This window comes from Pseudoliparis swirei, chromosome 21, assembly GCF_029220125.1.
Source record: "Pseudoliparis swirei isolate HS2019 ecotype Mariana Trench chromosome 21, NWPU_hadal_v1, whole genome shotgun sequence".
NCBI lineage: Eukaryota > Metazoa > Chordata > Actinopteri > Perciformes > Liparidae > Pseudoliparis > Pseudoliparis swirei.
The window spans coordinates 10,899,051-10,926,053 of record NC_079408.1 but is presented as its reverse complement, the minus strand read 5'-3'; the positions used below and the strand labels follow the sequence as shown (position 1 = coordinate 10,926,053).

The window sequence follows — 27,003 nt, the reverse complement described above, 5'->3', positions numbered from 1 at the left end:
ACCGATGTTTTAGTTCCTTCTTCCAGGCAGATCCCTCAGTCCAATCTGAAAACGTAGCACACACTCATTTGGGGACTACTCTGCCAGCACCATACTCCAAATAAAGCCAGTCAAGAGTGGTCTCAGTGCCATTTATTTTTCAAGGCAAAAGTAAAGTAGTCACTTTTTGTGTGATACATAATTTGTTGTCGTACCCATTGTCGTGACAGGAACACAGTGAACTCAGGCCAATTAGCCTGCTTGTGTTGAAGAAGCTGCGTTTGAGTGGAGACGTCTGTGAATCGGCCTCCTCACAGCAGTGCGCTCACATCCGAGCAACAACATCCCGTCCCTGACAATATGTTCATTTCAGTGTTTGTTGATATTTTACAGATTCCTCAGTAAATGTATGTAAATACACTAACTGCATCACTTGCTGCTCCATAGTAATTGTGCTTAATGACTCCCAAATTCAGTTATATCACGACCCTTAACACAAAACTAGTCAATCATAAGATCTGCAATTCTTAAGTTTCATATTGTTAATTTAATATCTTTGATATTCTTCCTTAAAACTGCTTGTCAAAGCAAAACCTCAATTTATTTTTATTTTTGCTTCTGCAATTCTGCCTGTGAAGCATTTGTATTCATTTATTTTTATTGAGAATAAAAGTGGCCCAATGCAATTCTACAGTAACCGTTCTTTTCTGATAAAATAGTTTAGTTTTGGTTGAACTTTGAAAATGACAGAAAAAGTCCCAATATGTTTTTACTGTAATAGTTTCAGGTTTCTGATTATACGACAGAAAACCGAATTGCCAATGTCCAGTGCACAAGTGCCAACACATTCCTCATTTGACTCACTGGCTTGTCCCTAAACCAAGGTCAAACCACAGCGACTACATAACCGAGTAAAGAAGGAAACCCAGTCATGCAACAAAAGAGCTTTGACCCACATGACCCATTACCACAGAAATGTAATTCACTCGAAGAAACAATAACCCCAGATGAGTAGCTCATCTTCAATGTGACAATCAGAGTATCTTATTGAAAGTCTGAACAAAGACAGTCCATTTTCGTGTTACAGCCAGTAAGTAGGGATGGGTATCGTTTAGGGGTTTCCCTCAGCTAGCTCGAGCTACGAGCCACATTAAACATGCTTATAATGCCTCATTTATTATTTGTTGGCCTACTTTAATAAATGCAAGACTTGCAATCAACGTCACGGTGCTAATCGGAGTCACGGCTGCTCTTTTCATCATCGGTGTCCACGTTTTCAGGGCTCACGTAGACAGGCAAACACCGTGCATGCCTCCGCTGTCAAAGTTAAATGATGGGCTGCTGACAGGGCGGAGTCACCAGAGAAGTTTAAAAGAATTTCAGGCACCGAAAGCAAGCACCGACGTGTGCGTTGCGTTTCCGGTCGGCACCAGTCGTATAGGAACCGGTGCCGGATTAGCACCGGTTTCCGGTCCCCAACCAGTAAGGACTTGATCTAGCAACATCCATCCCCTCATCGGTTTGATGGAAAATGCGCTTTGCTTAGGAGTGATGTCGACAGGGACATATTTAAAGTTTTGCAGCAAATGCAAAGCAATGGTAAACGGAGCTGAAGCAGTAATCTGGTTATATTAGATGGACAAGTGCAACGTGCTAATTGATCTCTGCTAGCTGCTGCTTCTCTAATGCAGACGGGACAATAATAAGGTTCATCGACCGGCTCCGAGCACGGTCCAACAACGAGCCAACTCATGCAATCGCTTGAGCTGCTTCATGTTCATGCTTGTTTTGTGGATTTCGCACTAATCGTGGTTAAAGGAAGAAAGTCTCAACTGCATCAACACATCTTCAAACTAAATAAAAATACACCAATATAAACAAAAGGTTTTATATACCACCACGGATAAACATTGTGATAAAAACATTACACAACAGCCACCCACACAACTTAGTAAAAAAGCAGTATACTGAATATTTAATGTTCATCTCCAAAGGATGGATATATATATATATATACATACACACACATGTTGTAAAATACCAACATGTTAGTATGATCAATAAATTGTGTTGCTGCACAAACATGCTGAACAAAAGCTGCCATCATCTGATCCTTAAGGATTCTGAATTATTGGCAGTCCCAAAAACTGAATGGTAAATACAAATATTATTTGACTTGGACAAATTAATATTAATAATATCCATCATCCTTTATATCAAATCAAAGTTTGCGCATCAGTTTTCAACTGAAAAAACATTACTGATGAGGAAACTAGTCAACAACCAAGCACCCTGCAAGCATCCCCGTCACACCAGCATGGGGGCTTGACCTTTGCAGGTCAACTTAACCCTCCCGCTGCTTTTCCATCTGTTACATCTTAAAATATAAGTAGCCGACTGATTTTACGCGTCAACTTTTTTGCAGTTTAGTTAAGATGGCAAAGAGGGGCACAAAGACAAAGCATTAAAAAAAACCTCAGTGATATTCGGACAGTTTTTCATATGCTAAAAGAAAATACAAATTCAAAACGTCAAGCTACAGAAAGCCTCTCCACATGTATAGTAAACGTGAGAAAAGCCGAACATATTGCGCTGAAGGAAATGACTTACTTCAATCTCCATCTCATATGTTTCACCTTTTATTCCAAGCACAAAGCACAAACATTGGCTATTGTCCCACTTGAGATAGTGCCACAAGGCAGAAATATTTCATAAGATAAACACTTGGAAGAGAAAGCTTGGCAAGATGCCTCTCCCCAAAAATGTCATACAAGGCTTTCAGCGTGTGCAGCCAGCCAGCAGCCTCCTCTCTTTCCCAGAGGCCTTGCTTGCCTCACAGTTCGTCAGAAACCAGCTCCAGATAAAGACCACAAGGTTCTTTTTTTGTTTTCCCATCATTGCTTGGATAAACCCACCCATCTCCACCGTTTTACTCCACTGTGCTGGCTGCCTTGTAGGACTCATTAAAGTGTAGCATGTTTAGTTATTGGTGCTCTCAGATCCCACAGCTTCTCACAAGAGGGGAAAAGCCTTCGCACGCATCGCTACTAGGAAGATAATACAGATTCTAAATAAAAATAAAGTCAACGGTTTCGACTTCACATACACAAGCTTGAGTTATCTAAATTGACCCTTTGACAAAATGCTCAAACTGTCACTTCTCAAACTAAAGACAAAGCTTGCTTCTTACTTTACATGCAATTTGTTTATTTAAACACTTAAGGTACTAAAATTTGTTTTTATGCCTCTTAAGCTGGCGGTGCTGGCTCTGTTTTGGCAGCTCACTGATTGTACTAATAGATTACACGGAAAAGTGACTTTCAGTGGGTGATAGGAAGCAAAATGGCATCACTTGAAATCAACCTAATACCATTTCAATTAAATTTATTTAGTATAGTCCAAAATCACCAATTTTCCTCAAAGGGCTTTTTATACATATATACATTACATGCTTTACTGTTGTTTAGCGACTGTTAGTTGGACAAATCATGCAAGCAATGCGATTAGTTTCAACTGACCACAGTTTCAGTGGAAGGCCATCAAGCAATATTTAAGAAAAATGTGACAAATAACGAATTTTTGTTTTACATTTGTATTTCCTTTGAAAGATTTGAGCGATAAGGGGATGCACTAAATAGTAAAATGTGATTACACATTAGTTGAAAAGGACTTTGGCATCCTTTTTCTTTAGCCACTTCATAAAATACAATGTCAATTTCTTTAACACCTTTTATGGGATCAAGACAAGATAACATTCAGTATTTCTGCCAAAATAGATCAATTAGGGAAAATGCAGTTGGAAAAGGTTTTATAATGTTGACATTAAAACAATTAGGCAATTGTGCCCATATACAGATCTGACAAAGTAGAACTTCTCGAACATGAACCTGAAGCCAACAGCAAGATCAGCGCGTGCTGATGAGTAAGGATGCACGCAGCTCTGCTCCGAGCTCCTCAGAGGATTACATTGACCAAGTACGCGTGACAAGCTGCAGAGTGAAAAACGGCAAAGTGCACACACTGACATGCACGGACTGTCCTTGAAAAACAAAAGCCCACAAGTAACAGTTTAAAATATCCCAGTTGACAACTCAGATGTGACCAGTTCGCTACTCAAACACTGAAGTGTGCAAAGGCAAAAACATATGAGAGCAATAAGGTGTGCTGTCATATTATTGATCATGTGAGGTAATACGTTTGGATGTCAGCATCAAGCATGTACATCTTCACCAATGTCGTTTGCATCAAATGGACTTATTACCTTAAAATGACTCATACTTTGATTTTAATTTCACCTGGTCCTATGGATTCTGGAGGCCATCTTTCCTGCTCACAAGGACATATTGACCAACGTGTAATTTATCACCTGCTGGCAGGACAACTCCGGTCTGACACACACAACCTCTTCCCCGTCTACGGTCAGTTCTGTGCGTTTTACAGTAGTTACACAAAACATCAACGCCCAACAGTTTGCAGAGATCCACGCCCGAAAGAGAAATCCACATTTCTCTTTGGAAGGAGATAGTACAGACCTGAAATTATGAAACACTTTGATAACAGGTTTTTGGATTTGCACATATATCGCAACGTCAACCTTTTTAAGAGCGGTTGAAGGAATGAAAGAGGGAGTCTGTATTTGCACAGTGGAACGGTCCTCCGCACGGCTGCATGTAAACAACATATTAATGGAATATTCATTTTAGCCATGTTAACGGATTAGTAGTATTATTGCCCCTTTTTCAGAATATGGGCAAAAAAGTGAATATTTTCTTCAATCAAAATACTCGTGGGTAGGGGCGAGAGCGAGTTAGTTATGCTGCAGCTCATACCTGAACCAGTCAGAATATTACTGAAAGGTGATGCAATACTGAATTATAAAACAGCAGTCTGCCTGAAAACTAGAAGTGTGATTCCTCACCAACAAAAGAAACCTTTAATAACAACCTGTCTACCAGAGAGTCGGCCTGAAATACAATTCAGTTGGGTAGTTTGTATTGCTCAAGAGACTGCAGCACTTATTTTGACCAGAGGCAAGTTGTAATCTTCTGGCTTAATGCTGAAACGATGTAAAAACAACAAGTTGTCATTGCTTGTACATAAGAACATTGTTCAAATCTTTGACTCAGTTTGCTTATATTTCATAAGAAAAGAGTCAGAGTATGTTATGATCAATTGAGTTGCAGCTTCTTACAGCTGTTAAATTTAAACAGCATGAGTTAAGAAAAATTAAACTCAAAAGTACTTTGATTACGATTAACTACCAGGTAATCATTGCGTGTACTTATTCTGAAAATGCCAGATTGTGTAGAGTGAAACTCTAAAAGTAACACCACCAAATGGGTTGTTAGTGAAACCTACTGCAACACAGTAAATCATATACTGGCCACTCTGCTAGAATGCAAAAGGTGTGCAGGCCGCATATCATACAAAAGGCTGACAATGTAATGCTGAAGCTGGACTTCATATTAGATGCTGATGCCAGTGCGCCACAATGACCAACAGAAAACAGCCATTAGTTCACAATAGCAACTTTCGGCGCCGATGTTGCCTCGCATGAAATAAGGATCCCAGTCACTTACATGCAGTGGAGCATACAACTTATTAATTAAACAGCGGTATCAACGTGGTATTCTCTGTTGCCTAATACCCAAAGCCCAGATATCACCACCAGGAGAAAAACATATCACTGGTGTACCAAGCAGCGAAGCCACAAACACTAAACCTAGGAATATACCGACACCAGTATTGGGTCTGATACTGTCCACATGTACTGACTCATAAAACTACTCCGATAACATGACATCGTTTACCTCTCAACAGTTGAGCCTAAAGGGACGCCCAGCTGCAACAATCACCAATGCAGAAACAGTTTATATCTATCATTTAGTCCCCAGTAAGCAGCTGGGGTAAGCAGCCACGCTGTTGCCAACATGGTCATGGACATGTGCAGCCACTTGAGCTGCCACCACGTCAATTAGTCGAGCTTTGAAGTGTTCAGTTGTGAGCCTTCCTGGTCAGCGTTTCCACCAGTGTATTGCAAGTCTGACGTACTGTTTGCCAGTGTCCGGTCACGGGAAAGAGTGTGTGCGATAATGAGAAAAACTAACATTATAGCTGTACAGGTAGTAGTCCAGTGTGTGTACAGTATACGTGTCAATATAGAACTAGAAAAACTCAGGAGACCCAAGCCAAACTTCTGGGCCTCGCTTGCCAGCCACCTGCTGATCAAAGTGGGGCCTGGAAGTCAGCAACAGCTCCGGAGCGCCGGAGGTGGCCGGACCTTCACAAGCCACTCCTTCACGAAAAGGAACACATTCATTTTAACTGACCAATTGATAGTACTATTAAACCGTTAATTATTAACATCCCTCGAGCAACAATGCTCTGTAACAGGGGACTACAATGTTGAATATTTAAAAAAAACATCTTTATAGTGTATATTTAATTTGTTACAGTGAGAATGTCAGGAACATGTGATCAAAATAAAACATGTTTTAAGAGAGTTAGAACTGTAAGGTGTGATTAAGTACTCAAATGTATGCAATTGTAGTTGGTTTATAAAAAGTGGTATTGGGGTATTACAATACCATCGCTATGAGCTCCAATACAACAACATTAAAGATGAATGTCTGGAACGTTTAGACACCACTAGGTTTATTTATGCTACATTGCTTCTCACCATCATAGGCCTACACACTAAATCAGCCAAACATTCAACACACACACACACACCACATAACACCTATACAGAGCGTGAGATGAGATCTATAAAAGCTGCCGTGATGCAGTGACAGGGTCAAGAACACTGCATTGCTGGCCTCCAGTAATGACACACACACTGTACACACACACACACACACACACACACACAGAGGGAGGGCCCCCCTGTGGCCAACAGAAATTGAGGACCAAATGAAAACGGTCCTGTGCAGCATCCACATACTAGATCATCTTCAGGGGGGGGGCATAAAGAGAAGAAAGGGGGATGGGCATTTAAGAAGGACAAAGAGGGCAAAACAGCCTTTTTTTGCTTAATCCAACCACTGAATATTAACCCAGTTCAGACAGCAGCACCCATTGCTGTGCAGCGCACAGTGATGTGGCCTTTGGAAGTTCATTCGCTGTCCTGCATGTTAGTCTCTCTGTCAGCAGCCTTTATTTAGAAAGGCACATGTGGGGGGCTCAATAATACATAAAGACAGCCGCTCTATCTCTTGTCGCTCTCACTGAAGAGGAAACATGCCTCAAAGCAACTTATATAAATAGGAACATGAAGGACACTCCCATCTGGGAGGCTGGACTGAGGATGAGATAACTCAATAACACTCAATTTTAATTAAGATATTATCTTGTGCTGTCGACATAACCGATATTAACTGACCGTGCCCTTTGAGTACCTTTTGAAGCATTATACAGATACAATGTACTGTGAATGGCTAAAAAAACATCACTAAAAGTGAAATAGAACCCGATTCATTTTTTACAAATGTATACAAATATATTTTTCATAATAAATTGCAGTACTTTATTTAATCAGGTGACTGGCCAAGAGGCAGAGAAGCCAACCACTTCATGAAGGACAACATTTGTATTTATTGTCTTATAATCACATCCATTTCAGCCATCTTACTAATGCCTCACTTTTCACATAATGTCAAATAAATTAGATTAAGAAACCACAAGTAATATTCAGCATACTTCAGCACACAAACGTCCTAAACAGATCCCTGTAACTATATTAAAACTTAAAAATAGCAAGAATCTCCACCCATAGCCGAGAAGAGTATTTCACACATGTAGACCACCGATGTCCTGTGTGTTGGCAACCTCCAGGTGAATTAACTTGTCAAGCTAAATGATATGTAATATCGATGATATGTAATCTTTTCATGAATTACCAACTGAAAATTAATGAAGGCAGACTGACTACTAAAACAGGCTACCAGAAATCATAAGCACACAAAAGAAAATACTAAAAATTAAGAATAAGCCTTTGTTTATATCATAGATAAGAGTTCAACAACTGGTGCCAAAGCCCTTGACCACTAAAACTACAATACACCATAATCTGTTCCTGAACCTCCAGTTGTATAAACCCCAACAACTACCTTTTAGGTAAATGCTCATTTGTATGCATAACCACATTACTCCTCATGACATGTTAGAAAATTATGACTACCGTCATTAATGTCAAACATGACTTAATTCATATACTGGGAAAATAAAAATATGATGCACTGTTAAAATAATCACCATTATGAAAACAGTTGGACAGCAAACCAAGTATTTTGTTGATGTTGTAATTCTGAATGTTTCTTAAAAGTATAAAGAAAATGATAAGCAACACAAATTGGTATACAATACCACTACAACAAGTACAACTTCTCCACAAAGCAATTCATTCATAAATGTTAACAAAGGCCAGTGACATAAAAGGTGACATGAGCGAACTACGGCTCAAGGGGGATAGTTGAGCGCTGCATTGCAAATTGATTAATCTGTGACACCTGTGCTACTGCGGGCAATCTGCGTAGCAGGACCAGCTGCGACGGAATTCGGTTCATGCGAAGTGCAAATTACCGGGTGAATTCTCCGGGGCCGCGGTTGCCGAAAGCGAATGCTAAATGGACTAAATGGACAAAAAATAGGTTACAATTAATTTAATCTCACTTTTACTTTTTTTTTTACTGCACTTCCACGCTATTCTTATAGTGTGGTTACACCAGCAAGTGGCGTGCTGGTTTAGTGGACCGCGGTTTGCTCGTAACCTTAACGCACAGTTGTGCGTCAACAAGCGCGTTTAAGGATTTCTGGAACTAAAATCGCGGTGCTCGTTTCTTATTACACCGGGGCAAGTCTTGAAAGTTAGCCAAGCACCGATATTTAGATATGTGCTTTGTACGACACCAATGCGACATGTTGGCTAGCTTTATTTCAGAGGCTCCTGGCTATTGCAGTGTTACGTTGAAACACTATTTCTAAAGAAGGGCGCACTATGTCCGACATGGTGGCTTGCAGGCCAGCCTTTGTTTAACCTTGCTAGCTACCGCCACTTGTTATAAATACACATTTTCGGCACAGTTGAATTAGCCAGTTCATATTTGTTGCACTATTCATTCGTCGTGTCTTACCTTAAGGTGTTCAATCGGTGACACGGGTATTTATTGAGGTAAAGTCTGCAGACATCAAACTTTTGGTCGCAGTCTGCGCAGTAGAAAAGGGGGCGGTGGCGGGAACGCGGCCACCCCAAGTAAACTAATCAGACCCTCTGCCAATCAGCTGAGACCTCGTCTCAAACCCGGAAATACACTACTAAGTAATTGATTTGCTGCAGGTGTAACGTTATTTTTACTTCACGTTGCCTAGCCTGAGAGTCATGTGGGCTAAACAAGTCGATGCAAAGGAAAAAACACACAACAATGGAGTTCCTGGAGCAGTGTCAGGGTGGCCTCGGAGTCCGTGGGGTATTCAGGGGAAAACAGCTACATTACAACTCGTTTAATTTGAGCCACTACGACAGATATGTAAAAGCATTGCCGAGATTTAATGGTGTCCACTGTTACTTTTAAAGGAGAGGCATGTATTTATTAATCCATCGGTATAAAAAGCAAAACCGAATGAAATGGGAATAATCCAAAATCAGAGTGATTTTTTATTTTTTATGTGAATTATAGGCTGGTCTGCACTTGACAAATAAGACTTGCGTGTGAATTCAGAAAATACCATACAAATGTCTTTATGACAGCAGAACTTGGAACACGTCATCCAGCTCCTCCACGTATAGGCAACACAGGCTGAGCTTCACCTATATAGCATTACTCATTGTGGACTTAAACTGAAGTTACACCTCGGCCCTATGCTATATTAACTTTATATCCAAGAAGCCATCCTTGCAATGGATGTTTGTTTTTTTGACATTAAATATCCGTATTAAAATGCAAGTGCTCAGATAAAGAAAACAAAAGAATCCCCTGCATTGTTTCAATAACTAATGTGGAATTATCCATGAAAAACAGTCTAGAGTAGTCCAATATGTCCAACACAATAAGGTTTTTACTAGATGCAGTAACATAACCGACAACTATGCGGATCCCACGTTTCAGCACCCAAGGCCTATCGATATATCTACACACAAGAGCAAGAAATACGTCCGTGTCTGGAAACCCTGGAAGATTTTAAAATGAGCCCATGTGCAGAAACCGCCTACTTATCCCATCGTAAGATATACCAAGGCACCGCAATTCAGAGTTGACAACCAGCCGTCATTGGAGACATGGACATAACGGTTACTTTCCCATCGCGTTTGCATGCAATAAGACAGCCAGCGACTGCAGCGGATGCATGATCTGCTCCACACACTGTCCCCAAAAGAAGTGACAGGATGAAATAGCGATTAAAATGCTTCAGTCGGACGAGCAAAATGTGTAAAAAAGATCTTACCGTTTCTATAAATGAAAGTTATGGACGTCCTTTGGCAAAACAATCTCTGAATGAAACACCTGGCCAATAGCGTGTTAAAAGGATGAATTCCGCTCTCTTAGTTAAAACTTGGAAACATAAAAGCCAACACAAACAAGATAAAATGAGGAAATGAAATATTTATTAAATCAAAAAAACACAGAAATGAGTTCCCTTCGGCAAATGTGTGAAACAAAAAAAGGAAAAAAGAACAGAAGAAATAAAAGGAATCAAATCATTAAAAAAGCCGGCTTCTGCCTGTCTCGCTCTTTACAGGTGCGCCACACAAATACGCGACATCACTGAGTGGAAACCGACGCGAGGAGGAGGTGGTCTTTAAAAGGAAGATAGTCCTGCCGGCAAATATATAGGGCCGTATCACAGCATGCCTATACCTCTCCGCTCTCTCCGTTTCATCCATTCAACCTACACATGAACACGCATTGGACGCGGAAGTATACCCAGAGAAGCTCCAGCCACCGCTTGTGCACACCGGAGCTCTCCAATACGATTGGCTGCGGCGCGGTCCTCCTCGAGCTCAGCCGTCTTTGCAAATATCAAGACCCCATTCGTCCTCGCGCCAGTCACTCACAGAATGTTTTCCTGAAATATGGCATTTAAAGTCAAACGTCGCCTTGCCGAGACAAGCACAGTGCAGCAGGCGGGAGTAATGTGGCTGGAGAGTAGTCCGCGTCCTCTGCTTCTCTTTGTCGCCACATCGCCATAATGTCACCATCATCCGAGAAAAGGCAGAAGAAGAAGAAGACCTCTATATTTATGTGTTCATATGTGTGCAGATTTCAAGCATTCGTTTTTAACTGGATGTTTTATTCCACTTCAGCTCTCAGATAAGACAAAACAACAGCTCCGTGCAACCCTCGCTCGTCATGAACCGTACAAGTATTCGTGTTTACTCCATCATGCTCCCTTCACTGTCTGTGCCATTCGGCCACTCTCACATCATCATTGGGCAGGGACAAGGAATCTGAAAACCAGTGGCTGATTTTTTTTGTTTTTGTGCCACGTCGTTCGTTCCGGTGCTGGAGGCAACTCCTCTGTGGAGCAGCTTCAGCACCACGGACAACGCCGGTCTCAGGGACCGTGGAGCAGCAGCCATGCTTCCACTTGCCTGCCTCACTCAGTCAACGGTCAGCCCTCGATACCCCACCTATAGCCGAGACACAGAGGTGGGCGTTTATTTGGCTTCCCTGGCACACCTACAAACAATAGAAGACGCTGGCCTTACGCCTCACTTGTAGCACGCGATGCACACTTTACCTGTTACAGTACAGTGTTAGCAGGCGTATCCCACGAGCATCTTTTGTCGACTTTCAGAGGGCGGATCAACAGTTTTCACTTGTATACAAGTGAAAAGGAAGATCGATGCTTTCAAACAAATAAGCCTGCAGTGGCAAAAGGCTATAAGCTCACTGTAAAAAAACCTTAGGACCTGTATCAGCGTAAATCCAACCATGCAGTAACAAATATATATATATACACACATATATATACATACACACATATATATTAACATACACACACATATATATATATATACATATATATATACACACATACATATATATATACATATATAAATATACATGTATATATATATACACATATATATATATATGTGTGTGTATATATATGCATATATATATACATATAGAAACACATATATATATATACATATAGACATAGAAATATATATATATACACATAGAAACATATAAATATATATATTGGTTCACGCACACATGCATGCACATTTAGTGTCAGTGTAGAAACACAAAAAAAGTTCAAATGCAGAATAAAAATGATTCGACGTTGAGACGTTTTGGCCTATAAACCGGTGAGCATTGTGAAGTCGCAGCATGGATGATGTCCCCTCAAGCTTTAGAGAGTTAAAGGAATGAAAACAAAGTATAGTGCTTGATTAACATGCGTGGTCTAAGCGGATATAAAGCATGAGCGGCTGACCGTACTGGCTTGCTCCAATCCGAGAGGTTATATTTGAAGTACAGCTGTAGGTGGCATTTTCTGGCTGAGACTACTTGAAATTTGCATCACACAAATACATTTATTTTTATTTTTAAATTGACATCTTGATGACAGCATATGTTTAATTCCTGCTGCTCTAGTTTCTGGTTTTGGGAAAGTTATTCATGCCCACAACTATAAATGAGATGATTAGCATTTAGATAGCATATAATAATAACGAAGGAGAACATGGACCTTTTGCACCCGTCCTCAATGGTGATTTCTGAAAGTGTGTCTTAAAAGAATGTCAGGAAGACATAGTGGGTAGGAAGATTATATTGTAAAGATCAGACACATGGAGGGCTCAATATATCCAGATAAATCAGTATTTATGTGCAACTTGTTTCCAGGAATAGAATTGTAGGCAGTAAATGAACAACTAATAAAAGCTAAATTGAACAAACTGACAAATTAACTCTTTCACTTCAGGTACTGCTGTGCTTCATTTAAAGTCTTACTTGCATTAAAACTAAATCCCCAGAGACAAAGTCGAGCAGTCAATAATGTCTCAGGGTTGAATGCATATATACAAAAAAAACTCTGAACGCTGGCGTATTAAATATGATGCGACTCGGGGGTTTTCCCTGGGTGGCAGCCAAGCCAACAACCATGAGAGCATCTCACAAGACTTCTGTAGCGTTGGTCCGGCACCATCTTGCTGTCAGGCCCTCGCAGCTTGCTCCTGGCCAGCGACGCCACACCCAAGGAGCTGTAAGAAAACAACCATCTTAATCCCACCGAGGAGACAAAGAACCCCGGTGCATCCTGGGAGACTGTCCTTGTTTGTCTGCGCTAGTTCCACGTCGAAGCGCCATCAGAGCGGCGCAATGAAATATGAATTAGTGCAGAACAAGTATGCGTCACACATGGAAAGTGATCATTGTTGCCGTCTTCTTCTGCCTCGCCTTGTGGAACTGACAATTACTTGTTCGCACATTGCTCGTCCCACTCCAGAGAAAAGATTAAACCTGCAGTTTGTTTTTAGCTAGTATTGTTTCATTACATATTCAAAGATAATACGAGTGTTTAACAGGCAAACTGGAAGTATAGGGACAAATGCATTTCTTGGATGTGTTGATATCAACGTCCTGTTCTCTTACTCACAACCGTTTCCTGACCCATGATGGACTGGTCCAGGGGCGTGGCCTGAAAGGAATTACATTAACACACCATCACATAATAAAAAAGGCAAACCTAAAGTATAATAGTACTTACAGCAGTATAAATAAATAACAAACATAAGCAAGAATGAAGTTAATGCAGAATGATCTTTAGACATATGTAATCAGGAAAGATGGTTACAAGAAGCTACCATCATCTGGCAGGAAGGATTATGTCATGGCCACGAGCTAAAAGGTGTCAAACTGGTTCATCATGGGACTCTTTACTGTAAGGCAATATAGCTCTAATGGAGAGAACGCCTCAGCATCTGAAGCCGACTGCGGATCATGTAGCCATCTATATTTCAGGGGCACGAATATGAACTAATGCGTAATGTGTACAGCCCCTTGGAGGGAGTGTAGATCAATGCCAGGGGTGTACACATACTCCATCTCTCAAATTTGGAGCGCCGAGGTCTCAAACCATTCGGCCGTTAGGGATCGGGAGCGTTCATCGGACAATAATTAGGCGCTGAATCCTCAAAGTAGGGGGCGCCCTTTTCTGCCCGATTGACACACGCCGTAAATCACAAAATATCCAGAAATACGCGTGCGGTCTGTCGCTAATCTGGTACCAAAGAAGAACAGAAAGGCACTTTCAGTTTCCAAATACTGTTCTTTAGTACATTTTGAGGTACTTGTACTTTGTACATCTTTACATGCTAATGTATAATTATAGTTCAGAAGAAAATAAATAAATATGGTTACTGTTTTACTCATTTAAATATTTATCCACCACTGAACACCGAAAAGAAAAATGCATGTAATCAATAAAAATGGCAGCCTACAGCAAAGTGAATGAACATTACAAACCCCCCACTCATGTCCTACTGTATGGTTTGGTGATGAAACATGCATTCTACTATTACAAATGTACACTTTAATTTGCAAAGGACCACTTCAATGAAACATAACTCAAATAAAAACGAACGGCCTCCAGACCCGAGGAATGGACCTGGTAAAGCTCATAAAATATTCCCACCTCCATCGTCTCATCTCCTCATTGTTAAGCCGTATAACTGATCCAGTAGGTCCCGCCTCCTGCTATTCAAAGTCAAGGGTTAGAGTCTTTCCCCGCACACTCACTGGCAACACGAGGTTGACGGGCCGGCATCGTCTCAGACATGGCTCTCCAAAAGAGTCCAGCAAAGGGACTAAGACGTGCCAACAATGCTCTTAGTGTTGCATGGAGGTGATTATTAATGCTCCCTGCTGGGACTGGACAACATATGTCAAGATGAGCTTCCTGAAAGGCTGTAAAAGAGTGGAAGAAGCAACACTTCAGTAAAATATCTCTTTGAATGCCTTTTCATCTTTTCATCCCAAGCAGGCAGGGGCTCTCTGGGGGGGGGAACACGACAGTTTAGCTCAACTATTTCCTCGCAAAACTGTTTGAAACTCCATTTCATTGACATTTAAATGAAAAGGGCCATGCAACCCTTTTAAAGAACTCCCATGTTGCACTCCCGGCTTTAGTACATTTTGTTCAAGACAATGTGAACCTACTTAATCTTATTTGTCAAGTCTTTGGAATTAAAAATCTCAGTTTATTTACCCGAGTGAGTTTTAAATTCTGCTAAAAATATCTGTTCGCAATTCTGAAGCACACGCTATTTTTGTGTGGGAACTTAATTTGTTTCGTCGGTTACATCGAAAAGGTTATATGAATTAGTGAACTACTGAGATGGAAGCGATGCTACATACACAAGTAACACCATCGCAAATACTAACCGATATTCAAGAGGTTCTTGGAGCTTTGGAGAACACCGTATAATTACTAATACATTGAAGCAGTACATTCATTATTTAAAAAAGCCTGCCTTAAGGGGCAGTATTATGATATCAAACTATATAATACAACATTATACATATGAAACAGGAGGATTGACATTATCCCAAAAACAAAACCCTTCAGTATTTAAAAAAGTGTTACATTTCATTCAGAATAATTTCTAAATCATTCTGTGGAACAAAACTAAACACCAACCAGGGATCACCTTCACATTAGTGTTAGCATGGCAGGAACACACGACTTTAAGGCCCTTCAGGTGAAGAACGAAGTACTAGTAACACCATAAACCACCTCGGCCCAGTCTCAGACAAGCTGGACCATCAGCACATATTCTGACCTTTGATAGAAGCACGCACATCATAAACACACATGTATTTGAATACATTCTGGAAGCGTTGAGCTGCAGGTTTGAGTTCATGTTTTTGCATCATCTCTTCTTTGATACAATATTACAGTATTGCATATCAATCGTAGGCCCTTCTTGGATACAACAATGTTGTATTCAAAGTAGCTCAGTGCACTTTAAACATTTTAGATAAAGCACTTTTCATGTAAGCAGTGAAGATGCAAAGCATGAAAAAAAGAACAAACAGAGAGAACATCAAAAGTCAAACCGAGAAGAACAAGATCTCTTAATGTCTTTGCTCTTGTGATGCTAATGTCTTGCTGTCATTTCTCCTGCTTTTAAACCAGAAGAAGCCTTAGGGGGGCTGAGATCACTACCCCTTTTGGTTTATTTCCCAATGGAATTAGAAGTTGATGCTTGTGCATGATGTCATTGATTGTAGACCATCCAATAGGGCTCCTGCTGGGAAGCCAGAGCTCCCACTGTGACTGTTAAGGCTATGTAATGCAAGACTGGGTGATGTCATTGCAGGAGCACAGGGACCATAAAGACACACATGTAACGCGTTATAGCATAAGATAATACATTAATACAATACATATTAATATGGGATACCAGACACCAGATGCATGGGCTTCATTAAATATATAAATATATATATACATAAACATATATACATATATAAATATATATACACATATATATATAAATATATATACACATATATATATATATATACACATATATATATATATATAGTATAGTACAATATCATTTAATTGTTTTACATGGCACTATGCCAAAATGTATGGTAGACTGAGTGTTTTAAAAACAATGTATTTTTTGGGGGTTAGTTTTGTGATATTTAACGAATAGAAGTTTCTTCGCAGGCCACAGATACATCATCAAGTCCTTTAGAAAACATTGGAAAGAGCAGCTGTGACTTCTTTTAACGTTTTGTTTTTATGCAGAAACCATGACAAATATATGCATGATTTTGACAAAATAAACAAAACATTTATTTAAATATATGTTCCCCTCCCTCCCAGACAAACCACATCACCAGCAGTCACTTTGTCTACTGAGCAAAAATGGGACTTTTATTGAAACGCTGCTTGCTTCAATGTGATTAAAAAAGAAGAAGCCCTTAAAGCAACAGAAACCAAATAAAAGCTGAAAACATTTTCCTTCATCTCGTTCCTTGGGGAAATACTGCTCGCGGTAGAACAGAGCGAGCTTTCGGATCTCTGAGAAAATAGGGCATGAAATCTCAATTAGATGTGTCAAGATCCTGGGAAATTTCAATGTCTTTTCTGTTTTCTCTTTTTCTCCAAACACTCGTCTCTGGGAGACACTGAGGAGCCCTTGACCACCCAGTTCTCCATTCTCCTCCTGAAATAGCCTATTTCTAAATGGTGTGATTGGAGAGCAGGATGGACAGCGTGGGCCTATCTCTTTGGGGGTGCATGGGAGGGTAGAGGGGAGCAGGTGCAGGAGGAGACGATGATCGATTTGGTTGTCCGCAGATAAAATAAGAAATCAAGAGGTTTTATGTGGCACCACTCCCCGTCAGGCCTTCGCAGAGTCCAGGAGATTAGAAAGAGAAGTTCCCAGAAAACAGACAAAGGGCATCATTAAACAGCAGCTCGAGACCGCTCACACTTTGTTTCTTAAGTGGAATTTGATCTTTGGCTCCCTTTTAAATCCAAATGTCCGAGAAGAAGGGGGAGTTGCTGGCCTCTCGTTTGATTGAAAGCCAATTGTCTCTGCCTTCAGCCTCTGGCACAAGTCTTTACACAAGCAATGCACTGACTTTTGAGAAAATAAGCTCTTTGATCAGCAGCGGCTCCCTCGCCCAGTCTCCAGTGTCTCTTCAGCTTTCTGTAGCATATGCTCATTAGAACTGTAACACTTTAGCATCGTGTGTCTTAATTGATGACACAGGCTTGTGTCGCTTCATCAGTGTGTACCCTGAAGACTCAGGGTGTTATACTGTGAACTGTCGCAAGCTAATTTATATTCAATTAATGAGTTTATTCAAGCTCACAAAGCCACGCAAGTATTTGCCCGTTAAGCGCGACCCTTCAAACGGGTTGCGTGTTCGCAGCTGCCCACCTGCCCGACAAAAGACATGTGTATGTACAATCTGCGCCTTTAAAACTCGTGTTCACCTGCAACGCGCTGCACAGGCCGTCATCAAGTCACCTTCCCAGCTAATCAATTGCTGTGTGAAAATCAATCCGGGAAAATCAGTGACACATCAGAGCTCAGAGGGTGTTTGTCTTTCATTGTGTGGGGGCTTACACATATGGAAGCCCTGTTGGCACATGCATGATTACATTTGGTTATTGTCAGCCAAGACCTATTGCCACCTTCGCATGCTATTGTTATGCTGTTTGGTCGTTGTCATGTGAAAGCCTTCTACCTTAGCTCCAAAATGTCAGCTTTCCAAAAAAAACAAATAGCCTTTTGTGTTTCTGACATAAAAGCCACACATGTCCCGACAACGTTCTGAAAGGACCCCGCAGTGCAACAAGGGCCGTAGCTAAGGACACATTTAAGACACTTTTTATACCGCGCTGTATTTTAAAGAGAGCTTTTTACCTTCGCATTGAAAATGCGGAAGGTTATGTTTTGATCGCCGTGTTTTTATTTATTTATTTATTTGTATGCGTGTTATTCGCATAACAAAAAAAGTTTTAAACCGAATCGCATGAAATTTGGTGGGATGATTGGTTATTATCCGGGGACCATTTGATTAGATTTTGGGATCAATCGGGTCAAAGGTCAAGGTCAAGGATAGGTCAAAATCTTCTTTTTACCATAGCACGGTCAATTTATATCCAATTGGCATGCAACTAATGCCAAAATGTTCATAATTTAATGTTCAATGTTGTGATATGCGAAGGTATGCGCTCTACCGAGTGCCCATTCTAGTTTACTTGTGTGTTGATTTTACATACGACACACTTGAGCTTGAAAAATGTCATGCAGTGTATACAAATAAAGAGGATTTGTGATTTAATCCATGTATTGACTGAAAATATTGGAACTCACAACAATAACTGATCAATCAAATGAGCCATTTCCAAGCAAATGTACCAGGCGTTTCACCTTTTTTTCCCAGGCTACCTTGAATTTAATCCAATAAACAAGCTATCCACACGTAGACAGACCCTGGACCGTAAACGTGAAGCTTCCCCTTCGGAGAACAAGAGGAATGACACGGCAGGACGGGCCGTGGGGAGTTAGCTCATTTCAGTAGATATCTAGATACGCCATATATAGAGGTCTTTGACGAATTGTCAACACTGTGATCTCTTCACATTATATCATCATCATCATGTTTGTGTCCACCTGAACCCACGTCCAATATTCACTCTTCTTTTTGCCAACTGTGTCTACTGGAAAGTATTTTACTTCTCAGAGTAAACAGAGGGAACCAATCCAGTGAAGTTGTGGACCGGCAGCTCCGTAAAGCTGCAGATTTCGGTCATTATTTTCTGGAGGTTCATCAACCCATTCTCAATTTTCACATTGTTTTCTTATTCACATTGTGGCTGTCGGGTGAAGAGACTGACCCCACTGCAGTGGCATGAAGAGACATGCAAAGACTCACAATGACAGAGAACGATGAGGCTGTGAAAGACCTCGTTACTTCTCAAGGTGTCGCTGACCTTGTATTCCAAAAGTGCCACACAATTGTAATTTATTATTCATTAGCCAAATCAAAAGTCAGCCAGGACTTCGCTGGACTAAACACGAGGAGCCAACTATTTCCTCAAATAAATAAAAATAAAAAAGATTTAGGGGATAAATGTTATACAGTCAAACAAACAGGTGATGGGATGATTAATTATTCAGCCTTGGCAGTTTGCTGAGATAATGGCTTTTCCGCCCTGATGAATTTAACTAAAGAGAAACCCGTTGGATCCTATTAGGGTTCACCATCTGAGGTATGATTTAGCTCTGTGGTGTCACATTAGTGCATCCCTACAGTTAATTGCTTTCACCCAAAGAAATATTTGTACAAATTAGACCGCCCAGCTTTACTGAGAAGATGAATTTAGCATGTAGCTCGTTGATTAAGGCAAAGTGATGTCGTGATGTGATTTGAAATGCCTCCATAGAGGGCAAAGAGGATTTGCTCACTCGTTTAGAACTCCTTCGGTCCACGGCCTCGAGCAAAACAGCCTTTATGTTTACACCCCTTAATTCACAGTATTCAAGTAACGAGATCAATTGCAAGAGATGTTGTGCTCCACTTAAGGTGTGCTAAAAAACAAACAAGTGAACTTTTCCCAAACATCTCTACAGGGTGTCCATGTTGAACACATTTAAGGATTCTCTCTATAGATGTACACCTTTTCCTTCAAGTTACTGCTTTGATGAAGACATGCTCAGACTAAAAACAGTAAGATTGCATGTGAAGTCAATGTCAACAGACTCAGTTAAGGGAAGGACAGATTCACGTCGCTAGTTGTATCGTGCTAACATTGACGAATCACCACGAAGCACACCATGCAGAGTTGAGGCCCGTACGTTGGTTGCGAACCACATTTCCGACTCACACCAGTATTAAAATGTTTCCTCTGGGGACCATGAACGCCTGAACCAAACGCATCGTATCCATTTGACAGTATATCGGCAGAGACGGCTCAGTCGAGACTTCCCGACACACAATGCCATCCCCATTGCCACGCGGCGGCTAGCCTGCATGAAACCAGCTCGACTGAAAACATACCAAAAAGTTTTCAGGGATCAGTGATACAGAACATGTTCACAAAGAGCTCAGGGAGTCAGGGATCTTTAGACGTCTGTCACAATGTGAAAGAATAAGACAATAATCCATTTCGATTACAGTCTCAAAATGGAACATCCAAGCCGGGGATAATCTCAAGCACCTCTTCCAGGGCGGCAGCCTGATCACATGGGCCTGCGTGTGATTACAGGAAGCTCAATTAACGTAGACCCAGAGGACAGTTCAATCACAGAGACAAACATTCCCCCAGCATAGAATACGTGACCTGCAACCAATGGTCCATCTTAGCTCCGCTGATTGAGTTCAACCGGTTTGGGATGGTGGGACCTGACTGACATCCTCTTGAAATTTAGAGATGAGTCAGAACCTGGAGAGAAAGAGGGATCTATTGTCTTTGTGGAGGAGTTGTGCCAGTGGAGAATTACATCCAAGCACTGAAATAAGGAAAAGGAGGGAATGAAAGAAGATATTTATGAAAGTCTTCAGCACCCAGCCGGTCCTGTTGAGCCCAGTGCCAAGGCCTCCAAACACAAGCGTATGCTGCGATTTTACACTTGGAGCAACAGAGTATTCTTAATTTTCCATCGACACAGTCTCATGTATGTTCTTACGTCGAGCCTTCATCCGCATGCAAAGTGAAATATACCCGCGCTTGTAGTGCAAAAAGGATGAATAGTCTCCAGAGTCTGGCGTCACAAATCCTTTTGATGCACGTCCTCTTGGCAGATCACACACCGGTCTCGTGCATTACTCCCTTTACATTCCACAGCGCGACAATCGGGGATTTTTACAGTGAAGACTTCTCATTTAAAATGGTACCGTAATTGAATCTGAGATCCGTCGCCCGTTCCCTTGACACAAGGCATATCAGAAGCATCCGACGTTTCAAAGTGGCTTTCATGCAATTTCACGAAAATATGGTTAATACGGTGTGCTTAGGCAGATCACAATGGGCATAATCCCGTGTTTGGAGGACGACCTCCCAGTGGCGCGCGAAAAATAAAAGAACCCTCTGTCTCCGGCAGATGAAATGCTTCAGTCGCTCTGATTTGTTGTGACGGAAACGGCGATTGAACGGTAAAAAAAAAAAAAAAAGTGACAACCACAAAAAGACAATTGTCTTCGTCTTTGCCTCTGCATGCGCATCGTGGGCAGCAGGAGACGACGTACAGGGGAGACGTCGCAGACAGCGTCGAATCAAGAGTCGTCCTTATATGGAAACATGTCAAGGTGGCTCCATGGAATCTTTCTGTGGCTAATGCCTGATTTGAATAAAGATTGTGTTTATGTAATACAGTATCTGATCCGTTGTTGCCACTGGTAACCCGTTTTCTACAGCCACTTGCTTCCCAATGGAGCAACTTTTAAATCACAACGCTCATATTTTAAGCCATGTTTTACAAAATGTAATTTAGAGTGGGCTGGCAGACTGCTCAAGCTTTTCACAGCCTCTGCCCTCCTGGGAAGAAAAGACAGGCTTTTCTTTCTTTTTTTTGGAGCGAATCAAAATCAATAGCTATCTAAAGGGGGCGAATCTCATAACATCAATCTTCTGGATCCGCCAGTGAGTCTCACTGTAATTAATCAATGCTTTAAAACCAGGAAAGAAATGTGCCAATTAATCTTTAATTCTCTAATGGAACATACACACAGTGAGGCTAAGTTACACCGGCTCAGCGCTTATTCAATACAAGTCTAATGAGCTCCATTATGAGTCTTTTTGGAGCAGCCGCCTTGCAGGAAGAGGGGCCGTGGAGTGGAGGGCACGAGTCATTATGCTCAACATTTTTTTGTGAAAAATGTACAATAGTGAGGGAAGATGATTTCAATAAGAATGGGTCAGCTGGTCCCCATGGAGACGATGTGTTCCTAAAAGAAGCAGTCAAGCTGAAAGATCACCATATGTCCTTCCCGTGGCATGCGACGAACTTCAGATGAACTTCATCACGTAGTTTAAAGTTCTTGATGATCTATCGCGATTATTTCCATAGCGGCAGAGGTCTTTCCACCCGACGCACGCAGTTCACTCTGCATTCGCGTGGGCGCTATCAAACAGGTGGATCCACCATGACACCTACTCAGCGAGAGGCTGAGCAAAAACACAACAGAGGAGAAATCAGTGAGGCCTGTCGCGCTGACCTACTTGACGGTGACGTGTGCGCTGAACAGAGAGAGCACGAGAAGTCAGTGTCTGTGTTCTTCTTCCTCACCGTCTCACCTCTTTTCTCCGTTTCGCTGCTATTTTTCAACCACAACATGCACCGACGCAGCAGAGGAGTGTGGAATAAATAAACCATTACCATAAAGGACAAAGTGGGAATGCACTTTTAATACAAATCAATTTCACGAGTCTAAATAACTATCTTGGTTAGCATATTTTGGAATCAAATCAGAAGCTTTCAGGTTGAAGGAAAACTCGCCATCGGACAAGAAGGTTGCCGGGGCTGCCACTAAAAGCAAGTTTTGCTCTCGTATTTTGAATTCTCACAGTAAATAGATGACTTGTGTCAATTTCGCTGCGTATTGAAGGCAATTAAAGCGTCGCTGGTAAAGTGTCACGGTTCAAATGAGGAAGATAAACTGATTTGAGGTAGATCGACGTTAACACTGCAAATATCAAGACAGAAATAATTGGCTCAGAGGCTTTTTGCTGTCACTTATTATATGGTTGCCATCGTAACTGTTGGTGAGTCAAAAACCCTTATTAAACAACATTTCAGCTGAAGATGTGAAACAAAATGTTTCCTCTTTTTTCATGGCTACACCTGAATAGCTTAAAACGGTGTGTGTGCGTGTGTGTGTGTGTGTGTGTGTGTGTGTGTGACACAGCTAGCAGAGAGGTTTCATGTGTGAGTGAATAAGAGTTGAGGCAGAGAAGGTGGGATGTGGATCCTACGTCTCGTTTGCATTTCTTTTCACTGGAGCAAGGACATTTCTGAATTTCACACAACACAGATAACACAACAGACAACATTTACGCAACATCAACATTTTGTTTCGCGAAATGTGCTAAATAGTTTTCTTTCATTCTGTTATCAACAATGTGACCAGAAAGCACTTGAGTGGTCGGACACTTAAATTGACGGATGAACAGTTTTGGGGAAGTGAGATGAGATGATGGATATCACTGGTATGAATCCTCTGGTCTCACTCGAGGAACACACAAGAAGATGTTGGTTCCATGAAGTGTATTGGCGGGCATTCTAGAATGGATGAAGACAAATACTATTCTGGCCTTGCTCACACCACGTAGAGAAGAAGCCAATCCTCACATTGTTCACTACAAACTCAACATTTCACTCCTCTTATTCTCTGTCATGGCAGCTACTCCCGACACGGGGGAACAGTTTAGAATCAAACTGCAAGGAGTCGACAGCTCTGGTGTTTGGAGAGAGAGAGAGAGAGAGAGAGAGATAAAGAGAGATAGTGGTAGAGAGAGAGTGAGAGCCATGGAGGAAGAAATGTGGAGGCACAACAGGTAGCTCCTTCAAACTCCAGGGGTCTGCCTGGCTGATCCCTCCCTCTCATTAGAACAGAGGGATGACACACAGGCAGTGGAGGAAGAGGGGTGGATTCTGTGAATGAGGCAGAGGAGGATGCAAGAAACAAGAGAGGAAGAGGAAGGGCAAAGTGGGCTCCTAAAAGCCCTTCACTGACAGGTTTGGTGTAGCTGAGATGTGTTTCAGGGATCGTGCTGGTAAAACTAAGCTTCATGAGAGGAAGGTTGGGTGGGTGAAAGACAAGTAATTGGAAGCTGTGGCTTGACAGGCTGCTGGGCGAATCCCCCCCTGACCCACTGACTCACTGGCAGGGCTGTTTCTGGATGGAACTGGAACTGCAGGGTGAGCTCTGGGAGACGCCGCCCCCACAGTTTGAAAACAAAAAAAGTCTCTGTGGGTGTAAAGAGACCGAATCCACCGGAATCCTCCTCCTCCTCCTCCAAATATGTATAGAGCCGTCGCGAACATACACAATCGTGTTGATGGTGGGAGTGTGCAAGTCTCACCTTACAAAACTCCACTTTTGACAGTTTCTGACAAGGGGGGGGGGGGGAGGGGGGAGAGAAGAGGGGCACGCATGCCCAATCTGTATGCGTGGTGAAATACCCACAGCAACAAAAAACAGCGACTGGCACGGAAGCACTGTCATCCAATGCAGAGCCGGCGTGGGAGGCTGTCAGACACCAGGTACCGGACCAGTGCTGCCGGCTGGAACCACACGCAGGAAAACATGCAGCACCGCGCAGGAAAGTGCAAATAGCAGAAGGTCTCGACACGCAAAATGTCGTCCCGTCAAGAGGGGTCAGAGGGACGAGGGCGGCCTCGCGACTCGTCCCTCTGAGGACGCGTGGAGCCGACATGAGTGTGTGTGTGAGGCCGTGTGTGTTTAACAGCACGGTTGTTTTCACACAGCTCCCCAACACAACAAAACATAAAGATAACACACGGGCGGAAAAGACTTTCGCCGCTGCTTGTTTGCCAAGAAGGGGCACATGGAAAACACAGCTCTGCATTATTGAACGTGCGACACACCAAACCCCCGAAAGAAATCCTAAATGCCTCGTCGAGACACAACATTGTATTACCAACGCTTGACTTGTTGATGCGCCAGCACTCAAGTATTTGCATATTTGTTCAGCCAGATGGACACTTTGATTACAGTGTCTGGCTCCATGTCCTGTATGTTTAAGTGAGCATTTTGACTTTACTTAATTACTGTCAAAAACACTTTGAAAACTGACTCATTTGGGGTGTTTTTGATTGCAAACTGCGTCCCTTTGCTCATATGATACATTAATACAAAGGCTCATGTGAAACATTTCATTTTCTAAATTTTAAACGGGCATATTTTTGAATTAATTATCCTAAGAGCCTCGCAATGAATTTGGAATTAAAGTCAATTTTCAAGTAAATAACATTGTTGAACTGCCTGACAGCTTTAAAAGGTACTGGGCTCCACGAACGTTTTCAGACATATGTAAATTCTCTTTTTAGTAATAATGTGTCTGACATGTTTGTATTTTTGACATGAAGTTCAATAAACCCTCTTAATTCACAGGAGGCCTCCACATTACACCTGTCAGCTGACGAGTGGGCTATTTAATGCCACAACGTTAACATTGTGTTCACCATAAAACTAATAAATAAACATCAAACGAAAAACACAGAGAAAAAAAAAGAAATGCTGTTGACTTTGAGACGAGGTAAAAGCATGAAATGGAAAAATGCAACCTCATTTCTGTGTTTTGGGAGAAGTTCCTGCAGCGCTCTAAAGGTTAATGCATCGTTGAGTACATATTGATGACAAATCAAACTCTGCCAAGAAAAATAATTGCTATTGTTGTCGTTTGTACCTTCTCAGTGACGGTGCTGCCAGCTCCTGTGCAGCGGAGGAGCTGGACTGGAGCGAAGAGGGAATACTGGGCTCCTGAGAGACGTCTCCATATCACGGCCACTTCCTGCTGCAGAGGAAGAAAGACACCGCAGAAAGGGGGGGGGGGGGATAATGACAAGCCATAACATTTTTAATGTCCCCCCTCTCTTCACACACACCCCACCCTTTTTGGAAATACACTCAATTATTGATACGTTCACGGTCTGTCCAAGGAGCGGCAGAGTTAGGTCAGCACGACGTCGTGGGGTTACTGGCTTAAAAACAATAACAACCCCCCCCCCCCGACGATGACAACGTCTCTCTTTTTCTCTCCGTCATTCTTGTCAAGTATTCAAAAATGAACAAGGGAGCAGCCACACGCACATCGTGGTGGAAGCAATAACATTTGAATGTCAGAAAATAATTCTGGCAGTAATACTTTGTAATATTAGAGTCACTGCCAAAAGGCCACGCGTGGCCGCGGGGGGAAATGAAAAGACGCACTGCTTTTCACTCGTGACAGTTCATAACTCCATTTCCAATATCTTTAAAAGTTGAAGGTCGCTCTTCATGTGCTCGGCGGATCTCATATACATCTTTTGAAACCTCGTTCGTCTTCGTTTTGCGTTGCCCCTCGTCTTTCAGCCCGACGACATGAAGTGAAATCTCCTTCATTATTTGCCTGCCATCTCGTGCCCCCGCATAATCACCCCGAATGAGCTGTAATTACACGTCCTCTGAAAAGGGTATCGGACGCACGGCTTCATTGAGAATGATGAACCAATGAACACCGACTTAAACGCCATTCCTCGGCCGCCGCCTCCTTGTGCGGCGGGGGGAAAACCTATTCCACAATTTCCACGGATGGTGTCCCACCTCGTCAGGCTGCAAGTTTCAGGTCCTTATCGTACCAAGTAAAAAAACTTGCACTCATCCAGAGTGTCAACAGTGTCCCAAAGGAGCCATGCTGCTGAATTACTGGGCAGGATTTCCATTTCAAAATAAAACATCTCCAGGTGGATGCATGACTTTCCGATCCAAGTAATAATTATCCGGCGTTTTAAGAGGAGAAAAAGAAAAAAAAGTCCAG

At 41.9% G+C, this 27,003-nt stretch overlaps 1 protein-coding gene across 8 annotated transcripts in view; it reads right to left on the bottom strand.

The window, feature by feature from the left end:
* Window positions 1-27,003, bottom strand: part of elavl2 (ELAV like neuron-specific RNA binding protein 2) — a 136,675-nt gene that overhangs the window by 18,940 nt on the left and 90,732 nt on the right. For 5 of the 8 annotated variants that reach the window (XM_056442857.1, XM_056442854.1, XM_056442853.1 and 2 more), the window contains 4 exons: window positions 25,894-26,001; window positions 13,585-13,626; window positions 13,105-13,189; window positions 10,420-11,605 (listed from right to left, as the gene is read on the bottom strand). The exons of 1 other annotated variant lie outside the window; for it this stretch is intronic. The gene's annotated coding sequence lies outside the window, so the exon portion shown is untranslated. Of the gene's footprint in view, window positions 1-10,419; window positions 11,606-13,104; window positions 13,627-25,893; window positions 26,002-27,003 lie in introns of all 8 variants that reach the window. 2 more of the 8 variants (XM_056442856.1, XM_056442855.1) reach the window with 2 other exon arrangements.